Source organism: Panulirus ornatus, chromosome 12, assembly GCF_036320965.1.
Source record: "Panulirus ornatus isolate Po-2019 chromosome 12, ASM3632096v1, whole genome shotgun sequence".
Lineage (NCBI taxonomy): Eukaryota > Metazoa > Arthropoda > Malacostraca > Decapoda > Palinuridae > Panulirus > Panulirus ornatus.
In genome coordinates, this window is record NC_092235.1 from 37,178,509 (window position 1) to 37,189,160 (window position 10,652).

The window sequence follows — 10,652 nt, forward strand, 5'->3', positions numbered from 1 at the left end:
ATATATATATATATATATATATATATATATATATATATATATATATATATATATATATATATTTTTTTTTTTTTTTTTTATACTATTCGCCGTTTCCCGCGTCAGCGAGGTAGCGTTAAGAACAGAGGACTGGGCCTCTGAGGAAACATCCTCATCCAGCCCCCTTCTCTGTTCCTTCCTTTGGAAAAAAAAAAAAAGGTGAACATACGATGCTGATGAGCAGTATGGATTGTCTTTAGTGTGTTTTGAGGTAAGCATGATCCAGCATCCTCCTGGTGGACCAGGCCTCCCACCCACCCACCTTGACACACACACACTCAGTGCCGTGTGCAGCAGATGATAAACAACTGTACACACAGACTCGGTGTCATATAATCCACCTGACAAATTGTTGTGTACACACTCTCCATGTCATGTATACTACCTGTAAAAGTGTTGTGTACACACATTCATCATTATTTATTCTCACTGGATAAATACACACACACACACACACCACACACACACACACACACACACACACAAATGAACACCAGGTTCATTACTTTAGCGATAACAAATGGAAATCAGCCAGACCGTTGTGGACACAGAGTAAAGTAACCCGAGAACAATAGCCTTCCCCTCCCCACCTCCACAACTTCACCCATGATGGTAGCCATATGCAAAGGTCGTGGCAAGATCAACAAGATCTTAAAGTATGTAGATATTGTTTGCTTCGTCACTTGGGTGGTAGATGGTGCAACTGCAGTAAAATGTCAAGCTTTCCCTTGCCTGACTGGCTCCTGAGCTGAGGATCCATGCAAGTCGTACCAGCCAGGCCACACACGTGTGCCAGTGCAGTAGACAGTCTCTTTCTAAGACGAAGCCAAATTGTTGGATCTATGAAACATAGAACAATCTGTTGTCCAAGAAAGTAGCACACAAGAGACTCTAACACACCTAACCTAACCAACATGATAAAGTCAGTCATGTAAACTTGCGTCGAGAAACTAAGAAACTTTCACAAAATGAACGTTAGGAAGTAACAAACATTTTTGAAAAATAACGAAAGAAACTTAAAAAAGTTTATAGTTATCTTAAAAGCAAGAGAGTCATTACCCAGCCAACTGGTCCCTTGATTAAGGAAAACGGTGACTTAGGTCAGCATAATGAAGACATGACAAAAATGTTATGTGATTTTCTTCCTGCATTTGTATTTACGATTGAAGACACAACTCATGGTCTGAATCCGGGTTCATTTTTGAAAGAGGAGAAACTCCTGCAACATTGACATAAAAACTGAAGATAAGATATAAGAAATGAATGATAGATAAGTAATCAAATCGGCAGGCGCAGAGAAGTTCTATCCATAGACAATGAAAATAATTAATGAGATAGTGAAGTAATTAACTTTTGATCATTAAGTCACTTGTTACGGAAAAGGTCTGAAGGCATGGAATTTTGCCGGTGTAACATTTAGATGGCAAAAAATACACATTAAGTCCCTGTCTGAAAATCATCGTCCAATTAGCTTAACGGTTGTAATTGGAAAACTTATGTAAACCATTAATCGTGGCAAGACTAAACTATTTAGAGGTGTACCATATCATCAGCGATTCTTAGCGTGGTTTTCTACGACTGTCTCATGTCTGACAAATCTGGTTGATTTCTTGTATGATATAATCCATATATGTCATAACAATAAAGCAGATGTCATCTTATCAAATTTTCATAAAACATATGATAAAGTTTTAAATCAAAAGTCACAAGCAAAAGTTAGTTCACATAGTGAAGATGGGGTTGTACTTTGATGGTTAGGAAAGTGGTTGACTGGCGTTACACACAGAGGAGTGTTCTGACGATGATCAGTGCTGGGATATGTTTTCTTTTTCATATAAGTCAAATTCATATTGATAATGGGTTGCATAGCAAGATTTCAAAACTCGCATATGATATTAAGCTGGATGATAAAAATATAGCAGAAACTGAACCTCTGCAGCTTCAAACTGACATAAACGAATCGATGGACAGTGTTTGCAGATAACAATGAATTCTAACATCGGTCAGTGGCGCAAAGTTCTAAACGCTAGAAAAAACGAGAAGGTAAGCTGCAGTAAGAGGATTGAGTGTAATAATCTTTGGTGACCTAAAACCAAGTAAGCAATGCACAGAAACAGAAAAAAAGAAAAAATGCGAACAAATTGCTTGGATTTATAGGAGTACATTCATGGGTTAGTGTGAGGGCGAGAGCTACGGAGGGCGTCCCATTTCTGCAGAAGGAAGAGTTTTGGAAATATGTGAAGAGGTGTCAGGAAGTGAGTTTGAGACTCACGTAGGTAAAAATGAAACTGGATCACGAAAGATAGCCACGAGAGAACTGACGAAGAGAGGCGAATGTTCATCAGCAGCTCTGTCTATCACAGTCACCTCCGCAACACTGTCGCCAGTCTCTCTCCACCCATGACAGGGGTGTGGTCAGTACGTGAGCCATGCGAAGGTGATAGTGTTTGTGAGTCAATGTTGATGGAGAGTAGGTGTCTGATGCATGTGCGGTGTTAACGGTGGCCAGACTGATATATTAGTTTTAATGAGAGAGAAAGTAAGGACAGAAATCCTTACAAGGAGGAGTGTAACACGGCTCGTGGCACTACTGTCATATTCCCAGGTCAGATGAACAAGCATCAATGTGTTGTGATCAATGACCCATTCCTACAGAGATAAGAATTCTCAAATTACATTGAATTATCGAAGGTGTTCACTACATCAATGTTTGATTATGTCACGTGCGAATCTGCCATCTGTTATTCCTCGTTTTAATATTTGCCTCCTTTGTATTATAATGTTAACAGTTATCTTGCATATTGCTTACACTTTGTATTATAATGTTAAGTTATCTTGCATATTGCTTACACTTTGTATTATAATGTTAACAATTATCTTGCATATTGCTTACACTTTGGTTTGGTTGACAAGTGATCGTATCTTCTGGTAAGACTTATGTTTTGCGATATCTCTGGACGACTTATGTTACTGATGATTTATCTACAAAATTCACTTCTTTGAATGTGAGTCCAGAGATGAGTTCAAGTGTCCCTCTCCCTCTCACTGTGAGAAGAACCTGACATGAATCAGCAGAAGGCTGGTAGATATGACGAAACTAAAGGAGGCGGGAGTGTGCAGCAGCGAGAAGGTTAAAATGGGCAAAGGAAGGCAAGGGTGAGTCTTAGAGAGGCAAGATAACCTAAGAGCAGAGTGACAGTACGAAACTTGGGTGAACTATAAAGAATGAAGGAAGGTCCAGACCCATCCTGCAGGAAGCATAATGGAGGACACTCAGGGAAGTAACAGTCAAAAAGGACATTCATGTAGAGAAGCGGCACCAGACAAACTATACAGGGTACAAGGGGTACTGACTCAGTCAAGGAGTGGAAACAGGTCGGAGCAGAGTGAGGTGGGCAGACGTTTCAGTAGGGGTGAAGTCTAGTAGGCAGGAGGTATCGGGCAGCAGGGAGGAGACTAGAGAGACGACAGACGCAGGAGGGAGACCAAAGAGACAATGTATGAAAGTTTCAAATGAAGGGGAGAGAGAGAGAGAGAGAGAGAGAGAGAGAGAGAGAGAGAGAGAGAGAGAGAGAGAGAGAGAGAGAGAGAGAGAGAGAGAGAGAGAGAGAGAGAGAGAGAGAGAGAGAGAGAGAGAGAGAGAGAGGCTAAGTTACTGAAGTGGAGGGTTGGCAGGAGAGAAGAATAGCGGGTATGATGGAGACTGATCTGGACAGGAGGGCGAGGGGAAGTGACCTAGGAAGGGAAGGGAGGAGGGAGGGGAGGGGGAACATGTAGGACACTCATGTCATGAGCGGAGCCACATCAACGTGGAGAATCACATGCGCGATAGGTACGATGGAGGAGGGCCAATCCAGTACAGGACACACGGATAAAGACTGAGGTGTGCAAAAGGCAATTGGAAGACTTATTTAGGCGAAGAGCCATGACTAGGGGAACTTAGATAGCCAGTGAGAAGCAGGAAGGAGAATTCTAATGGGCAAGAGGCGACGGAGAGGAAACTCAGGCGAGTGATAAACAAACGGGTTATAGACTTAGACTTACAGAGAGGAGCAGGAAGGAGACGCGTTTACACAGGGCTCCCTCCAGGGAGCTGAGGGTTAGTTGTGACCCGGCCTCCGTGTACCTAGTGATGGTTCACGAGCATCAATCATCATAAAGATGCGGTGCTGTCTCACCACTGGAGCTCCCAAACCTAACAAGGTTTACTCTCGCGCCTCTGCTGCCTTCCGAGTGGCTGTACGAACACCCACTTTTTGATTCCTCATCTCGGTGTTTGTGTGTTGTGTGGATTATACAGGTTACGTATTTGGAGCAAGTCGTCCTTGGGCAAGTCAAGCCGATCCAATCAAGACCAAGTAAGAATATTATGGTCGGACGCAGGTACCTTCCATCTTTATTGTGGGAAATGATTACCTCTAATGTAGCATGGCGCGGCCTAGCTGATAGATTAGATCGCCATATCTTGGGACTGGTGGGACGAATGGTTGTGTTTACGGGAGTGGCAGGTACCCAGTGGCGCTGAATGTAAGCACGGGTGGTCGTCGCTGCGCCCAGACGCTGTATTTGGTACATAGATAATGGTTTTGGTCCTGTGCATAATGTGGAAACTGATGATCTTCCTCCAGCACTGCAATCATGGTTAGGGTCGGAATGAAAAGTGTACACCACATGGGCAGATGTGAAACCCCAGTTATCCCAAAGATTCTCTTGAACCTGACCTATAAAGGAAATCCAGGTTGTTAACTGGATATCAAATCATCTTCTTCAAACCAAATATTTTGTCCCTGATTATCGTTCTTATGGTTTTACCTAAAACTGAAGTAACTCCATCAGGGCAGTACTCTGGAATGACTTTTTCTTCTTTGTCCAAATTAGCAGTTAGTTTCACATTTCACACTTTGGCTACTATTCTTTCTTGTGAAGATCTGTTGAATGTTTCAGCGATGGGATGTGATATTTGTCAGCCGACTTCTTCCAAATTCCGGCAGAGATGTCATCAGGACAAGTTGACGTATTTCCATTAAAATCTTGTAAATGTTTACATACGTTCCAGCTTTAAATGTCATACAGGAGTAAGCTTTCATTATTTTGTCCCTGAAATACAGTGTCTGCTCGAGGTTTGTATATTTGTTCCTTTTCTTTAATGAACTCTTAGTTGGAATCCTTTGCTACAGAGAAAATGTCTTTATCGTCATTTATTAGAGTAACATTTCATGGGTAGTTAGTTGAGTTTTGAGGGGCTTTACGTTAATCAACTGCCACAGTCATTACGGCCGTGCCATTTAGGTTCGATAATATGTCTATGGCGTTATGACTTTTCCATACGTTTTTCATCTGTATTTTTACATTATGAGTCATTCTCATTTTTACATTGTGAGTCATTCTCATTTCTAAATAATTTTTACATTGTGAGTCATTCTCATTTCTAAATAATTTTTACATTATGAGTCATTCGCATTTCTAAATAATTTTTACATTATGAGTTATTCTCATTTCTAAATAATTTTTCTACCACCTAATTTTCTGCCATTTTCTTCAGATATCTTGTACTCACTTCCCTCCTACTTTATACTTGGACCATTTTGTCCACAGTCATCCAGCCTGGCACATCTCTCGATACTTGACATATCTTACGTCACCTGTGTTGTGCATATACTAACTAGAATTTAGTTTCTATGTCTAATCTCCCGAGGTATTCTATTGATGTTGCTGAATCTAAGATCTAGTATCATTAGACATTGTACGTCTGGTAATGAAGACAAATTCATAAAGAAACCTGACTCTACATTAACAGTGACTTGTAGGGTTGTGACCTGACTACATTAACAGTGACTTGTAGGGTTGTGACCTGGCTCTACATTAACAGTCACTTGTAGGCTTGTGACCTGACTCTACATTAACAGTGACTTGTAGGGCTGTGACGTGACTCTACAGTAACAGTGACTTGTAGGCTTGTGACCTGACTCTACATTAACAGTGACTTGTAGGCTTGTGACCTGACTCTACATTAACAGTCACTTGTAGGCTTGTGACCTGACTCTACATTAACAGTGACTTGTAGGCTTGTGACCTGACTCTACATTAACAGTGACTTGTAGGCTTGTGACCTGACTCTACATTAACAGTGACTTGTAGGGTTGTGACCTGACTCTACATTAACAGTGACTTGTAGGGTTGTGACCTGACTCTACATTAACAGTGACTTGTAGGCTTGTGACCTGACTCTACATTAACAGTGACTTGTAGGCTTGTGACCTTCTGTACATTAACAGTGACTTGTAGGCTTGTGACCTGACTCTACGTTAACAGTGACTTGTAGGCTTGTGACCTGACTACATTAACAGTGACTTGTAAACTTGTGACCTGACTCCACATTAACAGTGATTTCATGAAATCCTAAGGGAGGTTGATTATGTTGGCGACATTTCAGCTGTGAGGTAATATGAAGCGCGCGGCCCACACAAGGTACACTAACGAACACCGGGATTCGAGAAAAGAGACAGACTCAATCAATAAGATATGGAAGTCTTATTCTTCGTGGCTGTCATTGTTGTTAAGGGATGGAAGGAGACTGGAAAATCGTACTTAGTTTTCACATTCTGGGCTGGATGGAGCAGGTTTTACTCCTGCCGACCAAATCTACTGTGAGATTGTTCATGATTATGGGCGAAGACACAGAGCTGTTGTGATGGGTTTTAGTTGTGGGAAGCAGTAAGAGGTTGTGGTACTCTATCAAAGAGATGCACAGGTATCTTGTGAACTGTCGTGACCAACCCGGCTTCCACAAGGAAGCTCCAGTTCGATGCGTCCTGGCAGACATGACATGTTTTAAGATAAAGTCTGTGGTACGGGCTTTTGATGAAACTGGACAGATGACCATTCATCGTGAAATGCTGGACCTCATACTCTGTTTTTCATCTCCCTTTGTACTTACAGCATCTCTGTTCTCGATTATTGTGAGTCCTATTGTTGTGATCTCCTTTCTAGTTCTTTGTCCTTCCTCTGATTGTAGCCTCTGATCTTGTTTGTATTGCCTCCTGTGGTTGTAGTATTTGTTCTCTTTTCCTGTGCCTCTTGTGGTTGTAATCTGTCCCCATTTCTTGTGTCTCCTGTGGCTGTAGTCTCTGTCCTCGTTTCTTGTGCCTCCTGTGGTTGTAGACTCTATCCTTGTTTCTTGTGCCTCCTGTGGTTGTAGTCTCTGCTCTCGTTTCTTGTGCCTCCTGGGGTTGTAGACCCTGTCCTTGTTTCTTGTGCCTCCTGTGGTGTTAGTCTCTGCTCTCGTTTCTTGTGCCTCCTGTATTTGTAATCTCTATCCTTGCTCCTTGTGCCTCCTGTGGTTGTAGTCTCTGCTCTCGTTTCTTGTGCCTCCTGTATTTGTAATCTCTATCCTTGCTCCTTGTGCCTCCTGTGGTTGTAGTCTCTACAATCGTTTCTTGTGCCTCCTGTGGTTGTAGAATTTGTCCTCTTTTCTTGTGCCTCCTGTGGTTGTAGTATCTATCCTCGTTTCTTCCTCCTCCTCTGGTTGTAATCTCTGTCTTTGTTTTTTGTGCCTCCTGTGCTTGTAGTCCCTGTCCTCGTTTTTTGTTCCTTCCTTGATTGTAGTCCCTGTCCTCGTTTCTTGTGCCTCCTGTGGTTGTAGTCTCTGTCCTCGTTTCTTGTGCCTCCTGTGGTTGTAGACTCTGTCCTCGTTTCTTGTGCCTCTTGTGGTTGTAGTCTCTGTCCTCGTTTCTTGTGCCTCCTGTGGTTGTAGTCTCTGTCCTTGTTTCTTTTACCTCCTGTGGTTGTAGTCTCTGTCCTCGTTTCTTGTGCCTCCTGTGCTTGTAGTCCCTGTCCTCGTTCTTTATTCCTCCTGTGGTTGTAGTCCCCGTCCTCGTTTCTTGTGCCTCATGTGGTTGTGGTCTCTGTCCTCGTTTCTTGTGCCTCCTGTATTTGTAATCTCTATCCTTGTTTCTTGTGTCTCCTGTGGTTGTAGTCGCTGTCCTCGTTTCTTGTGCCTCCTGTGGTTGTAGACTCTGTCCTCGTTTCTTGTGCCTCCTGTGGTTGTAGACTCTGTCCTCGTTTCTTTTGCCTCCTGCGGTTGTAGTCTCTGTCCTCTTTTCTTGTGCCTCCTGTGGTTGTAGACTCGGTCCTCGTTTCTTGTGCCTCCTGTGGTTGTAGTCTCTGTCCTCGTTTCTTGTGCCTCCTGTGGTTGTAGTCTCTGACCTCGTTTCTTGTGCCTCCTGTGGTTGTAGACTCTGTCCTTGTTTCTTGTGCCCCCTGTGGTTGTGGTCTCTGCCCTCGTTTCTTGTGCCTCCAGTGGTTGTAGTGTCTGTCCTCATTTCTTGTACCTCCTGTTGTTGTGGTCTCTGTCTTCGTTTTCCTTGTCCTTCTGTGGTTGTATTCTCTGTCATTGTTTCTTGTTCCTCCTTTGACTGTAGTCTCTGTCTTCGTTTCTTGTGCCTATTTTGGTTGTAGTCTCTGTCCTCGTTTCTTGTGCCTCCTGTGGTTGTAGTCTCTGTCTTCGTTTCTTGTGCCTCCTGTGGTTGTAGTCTCTGTCCTCGTTTCATGTGCCTCTTGTGGAATGTAGTCTCTGTCCTCGTTTCTTGTGCCTCCTGTGGTTGTAGTCTCTGTCCTCGTTTCTTGTTCCTCCTGTTGTTGTAGTCTCTGTCCTCGTTTCTTGTGCCTCCTGTGGTTGTAGTCTCTGTCCTCGTTTCTTGTGCCTCCTGTGGTTGTAGTCCCTGTCCTCGTTTCTTGTGCCTCCTGTGGTTGTAGTCTCTATCCTCGTTTCTTGTGCCTCCTGTGGTTGTAGTCTCTGTCCTCGTTTCTTGTGCCTCCTGTGGTTGTAGTCTCTGTCCTCGTTTCTTGTGCCTCCTGTGGTTGTAGTCTCTGACCTCGTTTCTTGTGCCTCCTGTGGTTGTAGTCTCTGTCCTCGTTTCTTGTGCCTCCTGTGGTTGTAGTCTCTGTCCTCGTTTCTTGTGCCTCCTGTGGTTGTAGTCTCTGTCCTCGTTTCTTGTGCCTCCTGTGGTTGTAGACTCTGTCCTTGTTTCTTGTGCCTCTTGTGGATCATGTCGTGTCTGTCTTCTTGTTTTCCTGTGCCTCTGTGGTTGTATCTCTGTCTCGTGTTTCTTTACTGTAGTCCTTTTGTTTTTGTGCTGTTTGCGTTTTTTGTCCTCCTGTGTCTGTGTTGTCTCTGTCTTCGTTCTTGTGCCTCCTGTGGTTGTAGACTCGTCCTCGTTTCATGTGCCTCTGTGGAACAATGCAGTGTCCTGCTCTCGTTTCTTGTGCATCCTGTGGTTGAAGTCTCTGTCCTCGTTTCTTGTACCTCCTGTTGTTGTAGTCTCTGTCCTCAATTGTTGTTGCTCCTTTGGTTGTAGTCTCTCTCTTCGTTTGTTGTTGCTCCTATGGTTGTAGTCACTCTCCTCGTTTCTTTTGCCTCTTGTGGTTGAAATCACTGTCCTCGTTTCTTGTTCCTCCTGTGGTTGTAATCTCTGTCCTCGTTTTTTGTATCTCCTGTGGTTGTAGTCTCTGTCCTCGTTTCTTGTACCTCCTGTGGTTGTAGTCTCTGTTCTCGTTTCTTGTTGCTCCTGTGGTTGTAGTCTCTGTCCTCGTTTCTTGCGCCTCCTTGCCTGTAAGAATCGTCGAAACGTCTCTCTCTTCTCTTTCACTAGCAACCTTCTTCATACCACTACTCACTACCCTTTTTAATCCCACACTTCTCATGCCACAAGCATCTTTTGTGCAAGCCATCACTGCTTCCCTAAATACCTCCCATTCATCCCCCACTCACCTTACGTCCTTTGCTCTCACGTTTTGTCATTGTACACTCAATCTCTCCTGGTACTTCCTCACACAAGTCTCCTTCCCAAGCTCACTTACTCTCACCACTTTCTTCACTCCAACATTCTCTCATCTTTTCTTGTATATTTATATATATATATATATATATATATATATATATATATATATATATATATATATATATATATATATATATATATATATATATATATATATTGAAGTATTGAATTATATATATTGAAGTATTGAATTCGTAACAATATATATATATATATATATATATATATATATATATATATGTATATATATATATATATATATATATATATATATATATATATATATATATATATATATATATATATATATATATATATATATATATATATATATATTGTTACGAATTCAATACTTATTCAGGCAAGGTCGCCAGTAACATATGTTACAAATACTACTGTTCCTTGTCTTGCAAGGACGTTATAGATTTGTCAAGTTGCACAACTCAGGATAACACAATAATAAAGTTATGGGATTGAATTAAAGACCAGCATTACATTAAATCTACTTATAATGAAAGAATTCAAGTGTACAAAGATAGGCACATAAATCAAGCATGAAACATTACGTTAACATTGAAAGTGAGTTTAACATTGAACATAAGATAACATTCCAGATAAGATTTCAAGCCAGGAGTTTTCTTTATGGCAGTTCTTCGATAACATTACACTGATAATTATAACGGGCTTACAGCACAACACTTGGGTAATGGGCTTATAGCACAGCAGGGCTTACAGGCTTACAACATAGCAGGACTTACAGTAGGGGTGGACCAC

The 10,652-nt window shown here is 42.1% G+C and overlaps 1 pseudogene; it reads right to left on the minus strand.

The window, feature by feature from the left end:
* LOC139752249 (uncharacterized) overlaps positions 1–6,981 on the minus strand; it is an 11,089-nt pseudogene extending 4,108 nt beyond the window's left edge.
* Positions 6,982–10,652: the final 3,671 nt, after the last annotated feature.